Below are 21,472 nucleotides of genomic sequence, written 5' to 3'. Positions count from 1 at the left end.
AATTTCTAAAAATTCAATTGGACAATCTTTGTCCCTTAATAGGAATGTTTAATCCCTTTATATTTAATGTAATAACTAATTTGTTATAAAATATATATGTGTATGCCAGGAGCTTTTGTGAATTGTCTTTTCCCCCCATTATCACTCTCTCCTTACCTCTGGCATTTTAATTACACATTTTAAACCTTTCTCCTGTGCCTCTGTGTCTCTCATGTTCTAAATTAGTCAACTTTCACAGAGAATCAGAACCAATGCAATATGCATAGATATATGGACAGATTTGTTTCAAGAAATTGGCTCATCCAATTATGGAGCCTGGCAAGTCCAATATCTGCAGAGTAAACCAGCCAGCATGCTGGAGACCCAAGGAAGAGCACTGACATCGTAGTTCAAGTCTGAAAGCCATCCACCAGCAGAATTCCTTCTTGCTGAGGGGAGGTCAGTCTTTGCCTTCCTTAACTGATTGAATGGGGCCCACTGATGTTATGTCAAGCAAACCGCTTTATTCAAAGTTCTGTAATTTAAATGTTATTCTCATCTACAAAAAACCACCCTCTTATAAACATCCAGAATAATGCTTGATCAAATATCTGGGCGGGATGGCCTGGCCATTTTTACCCATAAGATTATCTATCACATATTTCTTTCTGTATTTTCCATACAGAAAGATGGAAGTTGATTTTCTACTTCCCTATTTTCCTTCACTAATCCACATAGCTGCTGAGTCCCAACTGCTGTTAAATTGCAGTTTATGTGTTGGGTATTTAATTTCAAGTATTTTATTTTCTACTCCATAATTTTCATTTAATTCTTTCTAAAATACCAGTAGAAAACCAGAGAAGTAAAAATTTTCCATCTTTAACTTATGTTTTATCAATAATATATTCATGTTGGACTATATTTGAGTTATATTTTCTTAATTTGTCACATTAATCATATCCTTAAACGTTCAAGTATAATAACTTTAATAACAGTAGTATTTGTGGGTCTGTTTATATTACCTGTTTTTTTCCTCTTGGTTCTTTTCCTTGATAGGACCATAATTTTTGATTGAATGCTATATATTCTATATGAAAGACTGTGGAGGCACTCTCTTCCTTTGAAGGGGCTTACCCTCTCTTTTCATATGTATTCAGGGAAGAAGTTGATCACTTTGATTCAGTTAGCAACTGAACAGATTTGAGGCTGGGTTGAAGTCTGGAAAGTTACATATACTTCTGGTTAGCTCCTCAACCGTGGTATGGCTCCCAGGAGTCTCTCCTGAGCATAGAGTATTGACTTAGGCTTCTCCTTGTCAGGTTGTATTCTCCTATTTTTGTCTCTTCAACTCTGTGAGTGGGCCAAAACTCCTCTGATTTTCTGTGATTTCCTGCCTCGCTTCTTGTCCTTAGCAGTTTAAGGATTTAGCATATGGGAGAAAATGAGGTATCTAATGTGCTTCTCCATGCTTTCCTTCTCTTCAGGATTCTGTTACTTCAAGTTTTGGATACTTTGGCCAATCAACCTCCCAACCTCCCCTTTGCTCTCAATTTTTTTTTCCCCTTTTTTGTCTGCACCCTTGTGAGATTTCCAGAAACTTTGTTTCTCTGCTTATCAGCCACAGCTCTCTGGGTAGATTGTTAGCCTCTAATTCCAAGCCAAAAACTAGCAATTGCCTTGAGGGGAAAAGCTGTTTGAAGAACATCATCTCAGCTCTCTGTGGTTCCCTTTTCTTGACTCTGCTTGATCTTGGCCCTTCAATTCCTGGTTGCTTCAGTCATTTTCCAATGCCTTCAGTCAGACAGCTGTTGTTATTGCTGTTTTTCTTTACATTTTATCTGAGTTTTCTATTTGTTCTTCCCAGAATAATTGGTCTAGTGCAAACTACTTTATCTTAGCTAGAAGTAAAAGTCTAACATATGATCTTGAAAATATCACTCAACATATCTTTGTCTATTTCTTGGTCAATACCTGAAAAAAATAATAGTATCTTGCCTTCATCTTCCCACACTACAGCCCATTCAAGATAATTTGTAATGTGTTTGGTAAACTTTAGAAATGAGAGCAAAATCATTACCCTGAGATAGGCGTTAGAAACCCTGATATTTGGGGAAAATAATAACTTCCAATAAGAGTCTATACGTGCAAGTATCATTTGCCCTTATAATAAAGACAATATTTTTTATTTTAATATACTAAGGTTTTCTCATCTTCCCTTGGGGAATATTTTGCATCAAGAAATTTGATATTAAATCTGAATGTGTTTGAGGTCTGATTGCACCTAGACCAGCACCTGCAAATTCTACAATTTATTTTTCATCAGTCTTGTTTATAGTTCCTACATTTCACTTCAGGCATTTTTGAGGCAAATTATAGGTAGCTAGATTTTTTGATATTGAGTTTGCATAAAGATTTTTGTTTGCCAATATCATGTTTCCTGAATTTCACTCTCTGTTAGTTTGTAGAACATCCCAATCTTGTCCAATGTTTTAGAAGGAAGTTTGTGTCTTCTTGCTTACAATCTCCTGCTGTTTCATTATTTGTATCCCTAAAAGACCCTGGGTAAGTGAGTACCAAGTACAGGAACAGAATGCAGGTTTTCTTACTTCTACCCCTGAACCCTAAATCAGAAAACCAAAGGCCAGATCCCAGATCGATTGCTTTCTTTTTTATTCCTTGCATTAGGATAACCTCCACAAGAAGTGACTTACTTCCTCACAAGCCATTACTCTTCTATTTTGATCCAACTATAGGTATGTTGCACATGGTCTTTGTGATTCTTCTGAGCCTGTAAATATGATCCTAAAAAAAAAAGTCAGTTTTTTCTCATCACCTCTCCTGTTTCTTTTATCTACTGCCATAGACAGATTGAAGAACAATTGTATTATATTAATTATATACCGGTATAAGTGGTAAACTGTTACAGATATTTATTACCATACAAATTAGCCAAAGTTGGCTCCTTAGTGAATGGAAACAGAAAGAAACCAATTCCCTTTACTTTATGCTTGGTCATTTCTATAGCAGCCGATGCAATCATACTATTATTACCAATTCTTTGTGTAAATCTACCCATCTGAAATGGGGTCCAGGGCTTGTAATGTGATTCACAAGGATATCATAACATCATGGCAACTCTACAGCAAATTGAGGAAATTAAAAATGGTTTCTGAAATCACAGAAGGAGCAGAAGTAAGACAGCTCAAGGAAAGCTCAGAAAGGAGAATGAGTTAGGAATTATTCTCCAGCAATCATTGCTGTAGAAAACCCCTATGCAATGACTGTTTTGATGTGGAGTGGAGGGTAAATTGTAGGAGAGGGAGTATCTGGGGGCTAACTCTCTTGACTAAGTTGTTCAATTTACATGGCACCAGCATACTATTTCTTTAAAACTATCCCAACAAAATAGTTTTCTTGAAATTCAATAAAATATTTAATAAGATAGTTTTTGAATATTTATTGAAATGGTATTATTTCAATAAAACTAAAGCAACAAAGTAAAGAATGAGGCGTTCTATCTTAGTAACCAAACAACATTGTTTTCTTACCTGATAGAAATGGTGAGTTAATTGTGACCCTCAATTGTGATAGGTACCTTCAAGTCATGTAGGTATTTCTACCCTTCTAGGGTTCTAAGGAGGACCCCTCACAAAAGAAAAGTAATCACAGAGTGACAGAAGCCACACTGAGAAACAAGGAAAACTATTAATTCTGTGTTTGTCCATCCTGTAGACGGAAGCCTCTTTGGGTGCTGCTCAGGGGAACGCCTAACCTGGGTTGGGGAAATGGACTCATGACCTAACACTGGACTTGCCAGTTACTGATCCATTTAATGTGAATATTTCACGTTCGAGAAACATGGAGAATAATATATGAAACTAAAAGGCCTCTGACTAAGGAAGGAAGGTGCTCTGACTTTTGCCACCTCTCTCCTCTGTGAGTTTGGGCATGTTACTTGAATTTCCCAAGTCTTGGTTTCACCTTCCAATCAATAGGAATAATAACCCTTAGTTAAGAGATTAAATGAGACAGTAAATGTCAGGTGCTTAGCACATAGTAGTTACTCAGTAGATGGCAGGAATTTTTATTGACTCAATTTTTCACAATTTTATAAATAAAAGTAAATAGTAAGAGGGAATATGAAACTTTTTAAAGCCGTATTCAAGGCTGGAGGCAGGGAAGAAGGGAACAATGGCTTATTTATTAATTATTTGTTTAATTATTTGTTTTTAAGTTTATCTATTTATTTGGAGAGAGAGAGAGAGGGAGAGAGAACAAGCACAGGAGGGGCAAAAAAGACAGGGAGAGAGAGAATCCCAAGCAGGCTCTGCTGATAGCATGGAACCCGACATGGGGCTTAATCCCATGAACTGTGAGATCATGACCTGAGCCAAAATCAAGAGTCTGACGCTGAACTGACTGAGACACCCAGACACCCCTGAAAAATCACTTTTTTAGTATTTGAAAAAGGATATAAAATGAAACACTAATGATAAGAGGAAGCATCAGTTACCTTGACACTTACTTTAAATGCTCTTGACCTAGTTTGGTGAAGCTTCATTACATACTGGGATAGCACTGAGTCACATTCTCTCTCCTGGAAGAGTTTGGTGATTGGACTTTACACAATCACTGAACACCACGATATGGAGTTCTCAGGGGTCTGTGAACAAGTTTTCAGGTTCAATAGCGAGTTGAGATCATCCAAGATGCCCTGACTCCAAACAATCTCAAAAATTCTTCAGCACCATTTTATGTCTTTCAGAACCTCACAAACAAAATTCCTAACTCTGTAATGTACTCATGTACTTTGTAATAAAAAAATGAACTTTCATGTTAAGTTTATCACTTTGCATTGAAAATGATCTCAGGAGTTAACATATACCAGTCCATGCCTTTTTCTATCCATAGCAATATACATTCCTCAGTAGCCTGGATAATGATGACATTGTACATTTTTTCTTTCTTTCTTGAAATTTATTTGGTATTTTTCATAGTTGTTGTAACAGTTGCTTATTGAAAGATAAGTGCCAGTTGAGAGGGAGTCATTTGCTAATGTCTAGTCTAATGGGACGCTGAGAAGACAAAGGCTTTGAATTGCCTGTCACTCTTTTTTCAGCCTATATTAGGTTTCTATTGCTGCCATAACCAATTACCACAAACTTAGTAGCTTAAAACACTACAACTTTATTACCTTACACTTCTGGAGGTCAGAAGCCCAACCCAGGTCTCATTGGGGGTAAAATCAAGGTGTCTGAAGGTCTGTGCTCCTTCTGGAAGGTCTAAGGGAGAATTTGTTTTCTCGCCTTTTCCAGCTTGTGGAGGTTGCATTCCTTCACTTGCAGCTTTTTTGCCCCCAATTGTAAAAGCTAGCAATGTCTCATCTCTATTACCCTATTGTTCTTTGATCACAGCTGGGAAAGGTTCTCTGTTGTTAAAAAAAACCCATGTGATTAGACTGGACACACATGGATAGTCTCATCAATTCTCCCCATCTCAAGATACTTAACTGAATCACACCCCCAAGGTTCTCTTTGCCAGGTAAGATAATCTTATCCATAGGTTTCTAGAATTAGAATGTGAACATCTCTGTGTGTGGAGTGGTGGTGGTGGTGGTAATTCTGCCTACCTTCAAAGAAAAAATGGAATTATAATTTTGGCAAGAATTGCACAGGGAACTTCTAAGTGTTGTCTTTCCTAGAGAGGGTTTAGAGGTGGCTTATTCGAGGAAACAAGAGAGTAGGTCCTTGGTTGAGTGTTGTGGATAGAGCTCAGCCTTTATGCACCATGCCCTTCTATTACATGGTGGGAAGTGAGGCTCTCCTTCACAATCAAGACATTATCAAGGACACTGAATTGCCCCCAAGGATTTTGGAAAGAGTGAGAGAGTGTGAATGATATGGGAAAGTACCAAGGAGTGGGGTCTTACCTGAGACAGTCCCTGGACAGTCTAGACAGGTAAGGAAAGCTAGGCAGCCTCAGAGATGGGTTTGCCAGAAAGGATGAATATCTTGCTTCTGGCAATCTCATCATGATGAGAAAAGAAACAGGACAGTGTAGCTTTGATTGGATTAAAGAAATGTAGGCAGCTGCAGAAGCTCCAGAGATGGGTAGAGATGGTAACCCCCCCCCACCCTCCACCACAACAGGCAGTATGGCCATGTGTGGTGGTGCCAGAGTGGCTGAGTGTCTCAGGGAGGCTGATGCAATGGGACCCTTCTCAGACCTTGAGCACATCTGGGCCTAGAGGTTACTGTTGTCTTCATGAAAGTCAAATGTGTAGTGTGTTCCGGGGTTTGTCCTGTGCTCCTTTGCACAGCACAAATTCTCAGGCTGCAGATGAAGAAGTTAACTAGCAGAGTAGAGCTAGGAGTGAGGAAAGGGGAAGCTCAAGGGGTGATGGGGTTGCCGGTGTGGTTTAGGGCCAGTTCACAGCCCTTTGCTGTGACAGACACTGTTTCCAGGGGCCTGTGGCATATGAGCAGAATCCCAAGGGAGGAAACAGATCAGTAATGACAGTTATGAAGATGATCCAACTACAAACAGGCCAGGGAAGATGGAAGCAGACGTTGCACTTCTTCTTGGAAAAGTGGAGGCAGATTTGAGTCAAAGAGGTCTTTACTGGCCGCTGGTATCTACTGAACTATCTGCCCAAATAATCAGTATTAAACCAGTGAATGGAGAGTCCAGGAAGCTTCTGAGAAGTGGAAGCAGAGGGGCTGTGACTTTGTCGAAGCAGTGACTTTGTTAAGCAGTGCCCTGGGGTGTTGGATGGTGAGCCGCAGGTTCAGCAAAACCCACAAGGGAATTGAAAGAGAGAAGTTTCTTACCCACAGGTCCTAGAGGAGCTACATGGTATGCCCCCAGGGACCACAGTGGGAGGCCAAGGCAGGGTGCAGGCAGAGAGCAAGGCAGGACCTGAGGTTCATGCCTTTGTGAGGGTCCCGGAATAGAGTGCTTTGGGGTTCCCAGGCTAAGGCTTATCTGGTCTATTCAAACCAAAAGGAGCTTCATGGGGGTCTTATCTAAGGGATGCACAAGGGGAAGGCCCTGGGAGGTGGGGGAGACTATCACCAGCGTGGTGTGGGGAGTCACATCAGGAATTTGTATTTATCTGTGACTCTGAGAGCTATTGTCTAGGGCACGTGCTTGCATGAGGGGCTTGTATCAGTCCAGGGCCCCCGCAGACCACTTGGCCACACCAAATGGATGCCAAGGCAGCAGCATTATGGAGAGTAGTTTAGTTAAACTCTCAACACAAAGGCTAATGAAAGGGACTTGAATTTGTCATCATCGAAAGGGTCATAATTTGTGCCTTGAGGAAATGCACGATAGCAGACATGCCATTGTCATTGTTTTATTGTTTGTAGTCCTCACAATTCATGGAGTAGCTGCTTCATTGCAGGTACTGTGATAAAGTACGTAGACTTTGAATTCAAATAGCCTGGGTTCAAATCCCATTATTGCCACTGACTAATAATATGACATTGAGTAACCAGTCCTAACCTGACTTTCCTCATCCAAAGAATAGGAATAATGTGATATTTTGTAGAGTTGTCATGACTAAATGAGCTGATATATTTAAAATGGTCAGTGCAATGCCTGGCTCTTCACACTAAAAAATCCTGGCTTCTAGTTTTTTAAATGTGATTCAGTAGGTAAATATTTTATGAATTTACTCTCATTAGAATATTATCAGATGTGAGGCACCTGGGTGGCTCAGTCAGTTAAGCGTCTGACTTTTGATTTCCGCTCTGGTAGTGATCTCACAGTTCGTGAGTTTGAGCCCCATACGGAGCTCTGTGCTGACAGTGCGGAGCCTGCTTGGGATTCTCTCTCTCCCTCTCTTTCTGCCCCTCCCCTGCTCGCAGTCTCTCTCTCTCAAAATAAATAGATAAACTGAAAAAAAAAAAAAAGAATATTAGCATACGTGAGTATCTCGGGATGAATAAGTTTATCAGACCAGTTCTTATCTGCCATAGCTCTGATAATAGGGAGCATAAGGAGGAAATTTGATAATGGGTAGAAGGGATCCCAAGTAGGGAACACTAATGATATGCCTCATGATGGGCCCTGGAGATCCCGGGGGCTATATTTTGTGGCACTGAATGCTTTGAGGTACAGAATAGTCTAAGTGTACTAATCATACAATAGAGATCACTACCTATACCTCAGCAATATAACAGAATTCCGGTTTCCAAGGTGTTGAATCTAATTGTGTTTGCTACTGAAATAAAAAAGAATCCCAGCTGAGGACTTCCATTAAATAGCTCTACAATGTCTGGCATCTTCAGCTTTCAGATAAAAGTGTAGGGCAGAAAGATCTCTAATGTTCCTTCTGTGTCTGACATTCCAGGACTCCAAAATAATGCTAGGGCCAATATTATGTATTTCTTTTTATAGGAGTTCTCTTTGCCTGGGGAGAGCAAGACCATATGCCAAAAACATTGTGCAAGTCAGGTCAATTAAGAAGGATTGCTCCTCCAGCCTCGGGTTTGCTTGAGCAAATCTTTAGAGCTGGCTCTTTATTTATAACTCTGTAGAGGACCAAAACAACCCTGCATCTGACTAGGGTGTGGAGAAGCAAAACATAGTTCAGATGCATTCCTAAATCATGAATTTTTCTCATTGACGTATATGCCATCACAGTGCAGCTGCGTGTCATAGATTTTTAGGGCTTGATTATAAACGGCCTTCGACAGACATCCCTGGGAGAATGGCGAAGAAGTGGTCCCTGTGACACAGCTGATCCTTCCCCTCCACGGAACTGAGGCTGATGATCTTAAGGGCAGCTATCAGCACCAGTCCTAGAGCCTAAGGAATAATGTAGGTTGCTTAGGGACTGAACATTCCTCATTTCTCAATGCCAAAAAATGCTAAGACTTGTGGCCAGACCTTCATAGCATTCAGGTGTCATTATATCCTGTTTATTGGGATGCTTGATATTAGACTGTCCCCCTAGACTGGTGTTCCAATACCCTCGGATACTGGCCTTTTGCTTCTGGAACCTTCCACTGGGCTCTATAATCATCGGTTCAGCTACTACAAGGGTCTTATAATTCACTCTCCTCTCTCCCCACAACGCACTCCAAATTTAAACTGAAAAGTTACTTATAGCTCCCAGGACTAGGGTAAGTGCTTCTCTTAAATGGACTTGTAATAGCTTGTCCTCACACCTTTTGCAATACTTCTGTATGCTAACTTTTCCCTTTATAGAATAAGCTTCTTGAGGATAGGAACTGAAGCTGATTCTAATTGTATCCCTGGCATTTAGAACAAATTCCAGAACTTATTAGAGACAAAATATATTGTGGGATGATTGAGTGCCTACATCTCGTCTCAGGTACTAAACATTAAAATACATGGAGAGGGGTGCCTGGGTGGCTCGGTCAGTTAAGCATCAAACTTTTGATCTTGGCTCAGGTCATAATCTCATGGTTTGTGGGTTTGAGCCCTGTGTGGGGCTCTGCTGCTGACAGCACAGAGCCTGCTTGGGATTTTGTCTCTCCCTCTCTCTACCCCTCCCCCACTCACTCTCTTTCTGTCTGTCTGTCTCTCTCTCTCTCTCTCTCGCTCTCAAAAATAAATAAATAAACCTTAAAAAATAAATAAAAACAGCACATGGAGAAGGCGGCACAATTGGCTGGCGCATAGTGACTCCTATCCCTATCCAACTTTTCAGACATGGCGGACGGTACCACTATCTCTCTCAGGTCTCATGAACGAAACCTCGGAGTAATCATGATTCATCTCTTTGCTTTGTGTATATACTTCATGCAGCTGGTTTTTCCTCTTTAACTTCTTCATATTACGTGAAGACAAACACTTATATTTTTAGAAAGTCTGCAACGTTTATTTAGACCTTTTCCTCAAGTGGAAATGTGGGACTAAGTGTTTACATTGCAATTAGTCCTCTCTAACAAAGACATTTACCTATTTAATGGGTGACTAATGTTTGGTGCTTTGTATTAGGGTAACTGTATGATATACATTCTAAACTAGGATTGCTCTGGGAGTGAACGAGGGCCCTATTAATTGCCCAGGTTGGTGGATAAACTTGGACTCTACAGGGCACAGTGAGACATATGGTCACTCTATTTATAGATGAAGATGCTGCTGAACTGGCACCAATAAACATGCCTCGGGACGGTCCTTCCACAGCTGTGACGTATATGCGATGAGACAGTTACATCTCCTTACCAGGATATTCTTGTAGCTGAAAAAACCGGTGTGGGCAAAGTTGATTTCTGCCTGGGTCTTAACTTATAAAGGTGATCGGGTGATGGCACAGAGAGGCTAATGCTATTGAAAGATTTTCATTGCTTACAGTTTCCAAGTGGAGGGGACATGCCATGTCATGCAGAGCCACATGGGAAAGTACCAGGTTTGATCAGGAGTCAGATGTAGGATCCAGGGGAAAGGATAGCCCAGAGCCTTTCTTGTGCTTTCCATGGGAGGGGCAGGGCAGAGCAGGGCAGGACCAACGGCTTAGGATTGGCTGGGTTGAATGATATCCAGAGGCTTTCGGCTATAAGGGTGGTGTTTAGTTACCTTGTACCTGGGTCTGGGTGATTTAGAGCAGTGGGAACATTGGTTTGGTGAGTGAGCATTAATCAAGAGAGGTGGCTGGGGTATGGGCTCAGAACTGGCTGGAGAGTCTCTAATATGATTTTTGTGCCCCTGCAAAAGCTGGATCACAGGGGAGATGTAAACTGCTTTGGCCCCTAGTTCAGCTTGTGATTAATGGATACCAACTAGACAGATACAGAATCTGAGAAAACACAGTCGGATCACAGGCAGTTGCTTGAAAGTAGGGTGCACTTCTGGAAATGGAATATAGATTGCCTCTGAGAAACTCACTGCTCCATAGAGACTGAACCAGCAAACTTCATGTCCTGAGCTTGAAGCTCCAGTCTATGCAGTCAGCTGGCCCATTGTCAGCATAGAAATAATGGCCCTGCGTGCTTGAGGACCCAGAAGAAAAGGGCAGAGCTGAGGGTAAGCTGAAGATACATCTTTGAAATCAATGGTTTGAAGATTCTTCATGAAGATGTAAACATTAAACACATTTTATTGCCTATCGAGGGAAACTGTGGCTTGTTGACTTTATTTTAGGAACAATGTGAATGTGAAGTTCTTCTGGTTTTATATCTGAGAGATGGCCCGATGTACAGATCGTCTAAACTCAGTGCTGTCCAAGGGTGTGATGAGGAAATGGTGAGTCCATCGAGGGGAGCAAAGAGGCTGCAACTCCACATGCTTTCATGTGATCCTGACCTGAAGGCTGTGGGGATGTTTGTTCTACAGCTGGGAAGGCTGCGAGGGGTCCAGCAAATGTCCTGGGTGCCGCAGCTCCTGAGACACAGACATGATCATAGAATTCAGGTTTGTCTGACTTTTCTCGACTCAGCTGGGAGCTCCGATAGGAGGGAAAAGCAGAGATCTTTGCTGCCTAAGCTGGCTCTCTCTGGGCTTAAACCAGCGTTTAAAACATGTGCCCAGTTTCCTAGAATGGGAGGCCCTGACTTCTCTTGTCCCAGCGGTGAGCAGGCTTTTGCATGCCTCCCAGCACGTTGCCATTTATGGATTTGGGCAAAATAACAGAATTGCAAAGCTCAGACTCCCAGACTTCTTTTTTTCTTTTTCTTCCACACTGAGCTTCCTGTTTCTATGGCAATGAATAGGATGTTTTGCACTAAGAAACACTTTAAATGCCACTGGGGGAAGGTAAGAACCGTGCATAGCTCTCTACAGAGCAGAGAGGTGAAATGAATGAGATGTTAAGAAAAACTGAGTGAAATCAGGACAGAAAGGAAGTGGAAAAGCTGGAGTAGAGGTGGGAGAAGGGAGGAGGGAGGTTCAGAGACATCTGCTTGGAAGTAAAAATCAAGCAGAGCAACATGGCAGGGGAAAACCAGGACCTGCCGACTGGCACTCCTGTGGACAGCAGTGTCCTCGAGCACTTGGAAAGAGCACGTTCACTTCATGAGAACCACGGGGTTGTGGGGGGTGGGGGGGGGTTCATACAGTCTTCACCTGGAAGCAGGGGGCAGGAATCGGGGGGCAATTCTAGACACCCTCACTACACAGGACCCACTAGAAGGTGGCTTCGGGCATAACCTCCAAGGTGAGGAGGCTCCAACATTACACCCTGCAATTGCTTATTGTGTATACGAGCCCATAGGCTGCCACTGGAATCCAATTCTCTCACCTTTGAGGTTAGAACCAGGATTTCCAATCAATGGCCAATGCCTGTGGAGGAGCTATGGAAGCCTCTAGTCTTCGGTTCCTTTACTGCCTTCTCTCACTACTGGGTGGGACTGCCCGCATAGGCTCACAAGAAGGCAGATGTTTATAATATCAAATACAAGGGATACAAAAGAGAATCTCAAAAAGTCAAGGGGCCATCGAAAAGTTTCTTTTCCTTCTTCCCCAGTCCACGTCTCCCCAGTGAATGCACAAAAATGTATGAGCAAATCAGCATTTTGGAAAGAAATACCTTAGAGTAGCTTAAAAGTCAACCTGGTAGAACTATGAGTGGTATATCAAGTAGTTCTCACTTTTGGTTTTACTAATTCCTCCACTAGAGCCAAGCCAAATCAAATCAAACTCCATCTAGCTTGAAGTTCCTGTTATATAAGGTTTTAAGAGCTATAAGCTAGAATTAAAGGCACAGTAATAAGAAGAGCCAATCAAGGGCAGCCTCAAAATAGCCTGGTCCCTGTGGAAGGCCAAGGCAGATGTATTTGTCCAGCTGCTTGAAGGAGAAGGCCCCGAGGCCTCTCGCTCACTCGCCAGAGGCCTATAAAAGGCTCACCTACAGCTGCTTGTGAAATTGGTTCCTTGTAAATGAAAGTCAACCAGGAGTCATATGAGCCAATGGCAGCTGGACAGAGAGGTCTGGGGTGCCAAACGGAGCCGGAAATGGCCAACTGCCAGGGTAAACAACTGGGGGCAGAAGCTGAGGTGAGTGTCTATCCCAGGATAGCTCAGCGAGGTGTTGCTTTCCAAGGGCTTGGCCAGGACAACCTGGCTTATTTTCAGTTAATCTGGGTATGCTGTAATTTACTATGGGAGGCTTACATTTGCGTGTCTACTTTAAGAGACCCTAATAAGTACACATAATAAAATGTTAATTTATGCCTTCTGCTAGGATTGGAATTGAGTGTGGCTTGATGCAACTGCAAAACAGAACAAATCTGGAAATTCTGGCAGGCAGAAGAGGAGGGTGGAAGGAGCACGTGCTCCTTTGAGCTGTGGAAAGGAAGCTGAGAGAAGACTAGAAACTTCCTGGCATCAAGTTCCCTTCAGAACCCCAGAGGGGACTTCCCACAATGCTGGGCCCAGTTTCCCCAGCACAGCCTAGGGATAGCCTCTTTGTCTTGATAGCCCCAAACTCAACACTACAATAGGGAACAGACTAGGACCTTAGTAACTATTTGGGGAAGTGATTAATAATACTGTGAATGTACTGAGGGCAAACTCTTCCTCCCATGTTTTGGGAATTGTCAGGTCTTGCTTAGCTCTCTAAGAACCCCACACTCATCTCCACATTAAAGGAAAAAGCCAGCACACATGTGATCTTCTGGGTTATTCTCAGTAGAAAATCTCTATAGGTCTTTGAATTCTTCCGACCCCAGCACGGTGCACAACATCTCAGGCAGTCTTGTGTAAATGCCTCTTCCCTGTTCAGCTTTGCCCAGACCACCTTATGCTGATGCTGCGCCCGTGGCTGACAATCCATGTGTCCTAAACTGGCCCTGTTACAGGAATAAGACAAAAATTTCCTATATTTATATATAAATTTTTTTCATTTTTACTGACACCAAGTAGGATTGAAATACACCAGCAGACTTCTGGCCAGTCATTGTAAACACTTTTCAGAGTCCCTGCCAAGGCCATGATGTAACTACATTTCTATAGGAATCATCCTCCTCTCCACAAGATCAACTCAGGTAACCATTTATTCACTGAGTACCCTCCACTTTGATCATGGATTCCATCAGAGCACCTACTGACCCAAGGTGCACAATCATATTCTTTCTCGTAGGAATTATCTGAGTTTGGCTCAGAAATGCATTTGGGAGCCAAGGTGGTCATCTGCAGAGAGAAGCAGAACAAGCTGGTCTGTGGGGGAAAAGAAAATTGCAAATATACAGAGGATAGCAGAGTGAAAAGAGGCCTGGATACACTTCCTTCTATTGGGTTCTGAAGATGACTTTGCATCTTTATAAAAAATTCCTATTTAATGATTAGGCTGACTTCTCTGGCTTTATGATACTTTTAACCAAAAGGACTTTGAAAAGACACTGAGTTTCACTGTAGACATCTGTGGCTCCAATCCAATCTGCATGCCTAAACTTACCCTTTGTCAGCAGGCTTCAACTCTACTCAAAGTCACGACATGGTTCCCAACTGCCTATGTCGCTATGACCATGACCCTTCATCTAGCTCTCAGGGCACTCTCTACACTGTCCTACCCACCCATCCAGAAAGATTTCCCCCTGCCACTGCCACATGTAGCTTTGCGTGGGTCTGATAACTTTCTTCACACTTCTCTGAACCCAGTCCTCTGGTTTCCTTTCTCTGTTTCTGCTACGATTGCTCCCCAGCTTAGAATGGTTTTCCTTCTCTTCTTGGTCATACAAAACTGGACACTAGACTTTTTTTTTTAAGTGCAAATGGGATGGTTCCTTTTCTACTTGCTGACTTAAAGAAACAGAAACTATCACCATGAAAAAAAATGGTTATTGGTGAGACCCAGTACCTATAGGCACTTGGCTCTTGTGTGCCTGATACAGCATATGCAGCCCCACTAATATTTGTATTTATGGTAATTAGAGAATTTCCCAACTAAAAAAAAAAAAATATCTAAACTCCTGATGAAATGAATGAGCTAAAGGAGTGTTTGCTTCAGTCCTTGGCTCATCCGGACAGCCAGATTCTCTTCACTAGAGGAAGACTTGAGGAGTATCTAGCCTAAACGGAAGTTAACTGGGCAATGACCGTGTTCTTCTGGGAGTAAAGGGCAGAAAAGGTTTGGGGATGAGTACACAGTATATAATGATATTTCATCTAACTTCTTTCTCCATTTGAGGTCAACACATGACATCATGAAATGAAAGCAAAGGTAATGGGAGGAAAGGTCAACAGAATGGCTGTTTAGTCATCTGATTAGAATATAACCAGGAGATGCTGGAGATGCCATGTTCTCTTGCTGAGGGGGCTGGTATGTAAGGGGAAACACTTTCACATAAAACAGCACTGAGGATCGAGTGTTTTAGGACCCATGGGACTGTGCCGTGAAATATTTTACATATTTATGACAAGGAGCCTGAGGAAGCCAGTTCTGAATTTCTGAATTTATGCAGAAGAAACCCACTCTGTGTCACAGGCATATTTAAGTCAAGTGTTGTGATCCACTTGAAATTACTGGGTGTCTGCTGGGTGTACTGTGTAGCCCTGGGCCCTACTTCTTATGTTCTATATGGTTGCTTCATCATATTATTTCTCTTTTATAGGACAAATTCTTTGGTAATATCTGCAGGAATGGCAAAAAAAAAAAAAAAAGGAGACTATTTTTATTATAAGATAGAGCTGTGTTCTACATATGCAACATAAGGAATCGTAATAATTTCTTTAATGGCCACACATATGGAAAAGGTCTCTCACTGCTTTACACTCTCCACTGGATTTCTCCTCTATTCCTTCTGGCTTCCTGTTATTCCCTGCCAAAAAAAAAATGTTTTTCTGTCAGTCTTTGAAACTGTTTTAATTTTACTTTGGAGTGGGCTCCAATTTGTTAAAGTGTGGGGTTGGACACTGATACAAATAGTCACAAGTTTTGAAATTTGAAATAGAGCCCTATTAGGAATAAATGCAGCGAGATTATTGTTTAAAGCATCCTACCAGAACAAAGGCTTTTTGGAGGCGGAAGACCCTTATACCACTGGAAATTTATAGCAATTTCCAAAATGCATTTATGAGTTGCATCCTGCCAAGATGCCGAGGGCACTGTGGATGAGCAACGACAAACTTTGTGGACTCAGAGTAAATTGGCTTTACTAGACCTTCTCTAGAACACAACCAAAGGGAGAGTATTGGGTTCTACTGTGGAAAAGACTTCCTAAAGAAATGAAATGTTAAATTTTCTACTTATGTTCCAGGCCAAAGGTTGAGTGAGTAACTTAGTGGGGAATCCAGAGAGGACTCTGGATTCCTCACCCACACATCACTTAGTGCTCTCTGTCTGTAGGTCTCTTAATATCTTTAAATGAAAGAACAGAATTCTAATGTTTTTGTTTTTGTTTTTTTTTAATTAGATGATGAAAGACTGTGGCCTTCTGACATGGCATCTGAAGAGGAGATCTGTCAAAGACCCAGTGCTGCATAAGGGGATAAAATGAGAAACCCACCAGAAAAGAAAGCAGCAATACTGAGTGAAAGGCTTCTGATGTGCTCTTGTATTTAATGCAATGCTTCTCCTTCTCTTGGTCCCTGGTTCCACACAGGATGCTCCAGAGGTGGCCCTCCTTGTGGATAGATCATGGCATGTGTGTCCCTCAAGCAAATGGGCCTATAGTGGCGAGTGGACAAAGCAGCCATGGTTGAGGAAATGGCCTGGTTTGTGAGTGTAGAGAGGAGGCTTGTAGGAACTGCTCTCATTCTTCCAAGTAATGACATTGGAAAACCAATTCTGGAGCAAGGGGGCAGTAGCTGATAAAAATCATTGAGGAGAAGGTGGCCTAGAAGATTCCAAATCCCAGTCCTCACACACCCCCTAGTGTAGAACATAGGGTAGTTCCCTGGATACTGGGTTGGAGATGAAAATACGTCAGCCGTTCTTAATCACCTCCCTTGATGAATAGGAGATATTGAGGAGAAATAAATTAGAAACAGAGTCAAGCAATGAGCTAAATTTGCAACTGACAATCACAGGTGACAAAGTAATAATTGTGTTAAAAAGCAAGCCATTTTTATATACTCAGAGCTCCAGTGTGAAGAAAGTAGGCAGACTTCCATTGTTTAGACCTGAGCTTTTGAAACTTTAGTGTGCATGTGGATCATCCAAGGATCTTGTTAAAATATAGATTTTGATTCAGTAGTTCTGGGGGAGGGGCCTCGATTCCGCATCTCTAACACGCTCCTGAGTGGTCTAGAGGATGCTGGTCCACAGACAACACTTTGATGGCACTTAAGTAGCACAGGGCACTGACTGGTCCCTTCCACCAGGCCTGTTTGGTAGTTTTCTGGAGTTCTGCTGGGGCGGCAATCTCTACCACCCCTCCCCTCTGCCAGCCTTTCTAGTGCACCATGTAATGGCTTCCTCATTCATCTGATCACCTTGTAAATTTGTCAGCTTCAAGATAACCATATTTTATTTTCTGAACTTAAGTAGTCTTTACCAATAGCATTTACTGTTTGTAATGTTAATTACTACATATTACTTTGTGACTTCATGATTCATGAGTTTGTTTTCCCGACACAGTTGTCTGCTCATAAGAATAGGATCTGTCTTCTATCACTTCATTTTTTCCATGGGGTCTTGCACAGGGGAGGGCCTATATGAGACAATTACAGAATCAGTTGATTGGTTTTCTACTGTAGGCTCTGATTTGAAAACATTTCGGATCTCTTTCCAAAGAGTGGAGTTTGATTCTAAGGTGGCGGAATGAAGGAACTTTGGAAAGGCGCTGGCTCGCTGAGGGAAGCAGAAAGAGGATGCCCAAGGAGAATTTGGACATCTTCCAGTATTCAAGAAAAATGTATCCTGTACTTTAAAACTTTACCCAAGGGTTTCCTTAGAGTTAGGTGTCTGGAGTTCTGCTTAGGTCTGTACTTAAAATCACTCTATGTAACAATGTTCAGACATCCTGAGTAGAGTGAAAAACAGAAAGTAGATTTGCTGACAGTACACAAGACACACAAAAAAGGAAAAAAAAAATCAGTCTGTGCTTTGAAGCAATAAAAGATGAAATTTTCGGGGCACCTGGATGGCTCAGTTGGTTAAGCATCCAACTCTAGATTTTGGCTCAGGTCATGATCTCACGGTTGTGAGACTGAGCCCCTTGTCAGGCTCAGAGCTGAGCATAGAGCCTGCTTAGGATTCTCTCTCTCTCTCTCTCTCTCTCTCTCTCTCCCTCTGCCCCTCTCCTGCTCTCTCTCTCTTTCAAAAAAATGAATAAAAATAAAAATTATAAAAAGATGAGATTTTCAAGTCAAGGAAACAATATTGTATAAATAAAGTGAAGAACCCCTCTCTATTTTCACTGTGAAAGATCAGAGAGGAGTAATAATGCCATAGACTTGAATGTGCCATCCTCTGTCGCTTGGGAATATATTAAATTCCTTCACCTGCCATTGGGCTGGGTGTTTTTAGGACAGACATGTCTCTTACCTACAAGGGTAGATCATGCTGAAATGGGCAACAGGTCCCTGGACATATGCAATCATCTACCTGCACTTATTGCCTAAAGGTTCTTCAATTCCATCTGTATTGGCTAGAAAAGATGACTTCTGAGCTCTCTAACAAATATGAGAGTCCATGACTTCTTATTAATAATTAATAATAATAATTAATGTCTACACATGTTATATATTATTAATAATTATAATAGTTATCCATAATTAATACTTTGTGCAATAGACTCTCAGAACCTAAAGACAACTTAAAAGCTGGTAGAGCTAAGGTATGTTTTCCTTTCTAAATAAGGGCTATCCTTTGACGCCCTAAGAGTTATAAAAACAAATACAAGCTTTTCTCAAACACCTTCAGCAAAAAGGAACTCCCCATGTTCCAAAACAACAATTTTTGTTGTACAGTACTTTTTTTGTCATTAGAAAAATAATCCTTCATCACTGCAATAATTTTAGAAAACAAGAAAGAAAAGCATGAAATAAAAATCCAAAATATCTATAGTACTATCACATGATAACCACTATTAACATTTTGATCTATGTACCCAGATGTGTGTGTGTGTGTGTGTGTGTGTGTGCGTGTGTGTGCATGTGTATACTTTTATTTTGAAAAAAAATCATGCCATCCATATTTTGGAACCAGATTTTATCATCCTTTGTCATTAAGTATTTTTCCATAACACCACTTTCAAAGGCTGAATAAGCACATTTCATTTTTTTAAATAGCTATAATTATTAGAATTTTTTTTCTTCTATCAAGCCAAAACTTACCTCTTTGTAATTTATACGCATTGGTCCTTTCTCTGCCCTCCAGAATTGCATGCAATAAAAAGTGTAATCCTTTCTTTCCAGGTCAGCACTTCAAATATGTGACCACTGCTTACAGGTCTCTCCGAATCTTAGTTTTGGGTTTTCATCGGTTGCAGGTGTTCAGACATCTTTCGTGGTTCTCAGACCCCACGATCATGATAGCTCTCCTGTGGATTAATTTCAGCTTGCCCTTTTCCCCAGAACAGGATACAAAATTCCAAGGAAGAGGAAAGCTATGCCCTCCTTTTTTGGTGGAATTTTGAATTTATTTATGTGGCCAACATACTAAACATTTTTTGAAATCTTGGCTCATTACTGATCCGCTTCCAGGTCTTGCTGTCACACCTGCTTGCTGCTTAGCCTATCACGATCTCCACCACGCCTGCTACATCTTCTAAAGACGCATTCAGTGCTCTTATCTTGAATGCATAATGGTTTGTAGATGCTTTCATTAATGCAACAAATAATCATCGAGGACTTGTATGCCAGGAACTGCTGTGGGCACTAGGGATACAATGGTGAATGAGATAGATGTATTCTCACCCTCAACAAATTTATAATCTGCAAAAAGGAAAGAGACAGGGCAAGATGCTACAGGAGCACACAGACATGTTACATGGTCCAAAGTTTGGGTAAGACCTTGCTAAAAAATACAATTTAGGCAAAGGCCTGAAAGAATGAGATTCATTTTTGTGAGATTCAGCCTATTGTCTGAGGCTGTTGAGACAACTCCAGGCCTCAATTCAATCATGTCTTTCATTTTTCTTTGTGAATGGTAGAATGGCATCCACATTATGGTATGAAATGTAGAGAATGAATGATTTTATGAATCCTTGCTTAAGTCACGTACATGCCTAATGCCTCTGAAAACGTATCCTGGACAAGTGTGGGCACAACATTTCAAACAGCCCCCTGATGCTCTGGAAGTGAGCTGTTGATCATGAGCTCTGCCTTATGAAGCGAATGTCTGCCATTAAAGCTTCTTAGCTCTTTGGGTGGTGTTCTCTGAAATTGCTCTCAGCTGGCTGGTGAGCATATTAAACTGTGCTTTTCACCACATACTGTAGCCTTTGCTCCCAGACTTCCTCCATTATTCTTGACCATGTTTTTATGCTCATTTTTGCCCTTTTAAATAATTGTGTGCTCATCATTCCTCCAAGTCTTACTCTAACTCTGCAATATCGAAAGGGACCAATTCAGTTCCCAAACAGTCAACAGTGTGTTTATACCACAAATGCAAACAACGGAGAGACTAGATGAATCTTCCATTTTCTCAACCAATTTTGACATTGTGGAGGCACATGTTGATCTTTCCTTGTTCTCACCAATCTTGAACAACTACCTAGATGGGAAAAAGGTAAAGTGATATATTCTAATAGTAACACTGATTTCTGTTCCTGTATTGTTGCCTTAGTTTATCATGTTGGTGTGCTTTTGATACATGATTGTAAGCTCCCAGAGAGACTGGGTGGCTTATTTAAAATGTGGTGAGTATCAGAGTACCAAGTACCCTGTGGTTACTGTTAGTGACCAGATCAATGATGAGCCAGAGACACCAGAAAGAATCTCTGTCCCGGGGGCAAAGTCACTGTTGTTGAAATGATATAGTTGAGATATATATATCTCATATATCTGCCCTCCAGATATATGTGAGATACACACACACACACACATACACACACACACACACACATAAATATATATGATAACTCTTTTTGAAACTACTTCCAAACTTGGTTTAAATACAGTCTTGCCAAGAAAGCCAGACTGTCCTTCCTTCTTTTAACTCTATGACTTCATTCAGTTAAAGAAAGCATTTTTTCAGGGACAATCTCCTGTGTTTTGCTGTTGCTATTTGATATTATCTAATGTTCTATGAACTTACTGGAAAATTCGACTTTTTTCTTTTCAGATTTCTGTTGTAATGCCATCATTAATACAAATTCATCACAAGTCTGTTTCGAGAGTTTTTTTTTTATTTTTAATTTTAGCAGTAACATGTTACTGAATTTCTGGGCAGAGAATACTTTTTTTCTGTCTGGCAGTGAGTCACGGTTTTAATACCTTGAATGGCTTGCCACAGGCTTCTTTCTCACATGTGGGTTGCACTTTGAAATAACAGTGGGTTGAACTGGGTGATGTGATTTTTAGCTTAGCTCATTTGCAGAGAGCTTGGAGAGCAGAGGTATGCAGAAGGGTATGTTGTTGGAGGTCTCAGGCAAGGTCAAAGCCCACTCAGATATTCACTGCCAACTTTGATGATACA

The 21,472-nt window shown here is 41.2% G+C and overlaps 1 long non-coding RNA gene across 1 annotated transcript; it reads right to left on the bottom strand.

The window, feature by feature from the left end:
* Positions 1-2,632: 2,632 nt before the first annotated feature.
* On the bottom strand, positions 2,633-19,575 carry LOC147581257 (uncharacterized). The gene is made up of 3 exons (XR_015251585.1): positions 19,168-19,575; positions 4,493-4,642; positions 2,633-2,781 (listed from the first exon to the last, which is right to left on the bottom strand). It is a non-coding gene; the product is annotated as an uncharacterized LOC147581257 (long non-coding RNA).
* Positions 19,576-21,472: the final 1,897 nt, after the last annotated feature.

This window comes from Puma concolor, chromosome B2 (assembly GCF_028749965.1).
Source record: "Puma concolor isolate L17-30 chromosome B2, mPumCon1.1.hap2, whole genome shotgun sequence".
Taxonomy (NCBI): Eukaryota; Metazoa; Chordata; class Mammalia; order Carnivora; family Felidae; genus Puma; species Puma concolor.
This window is presented reverse-complemented; position numbering and strand designations above follow the sequence as displayed.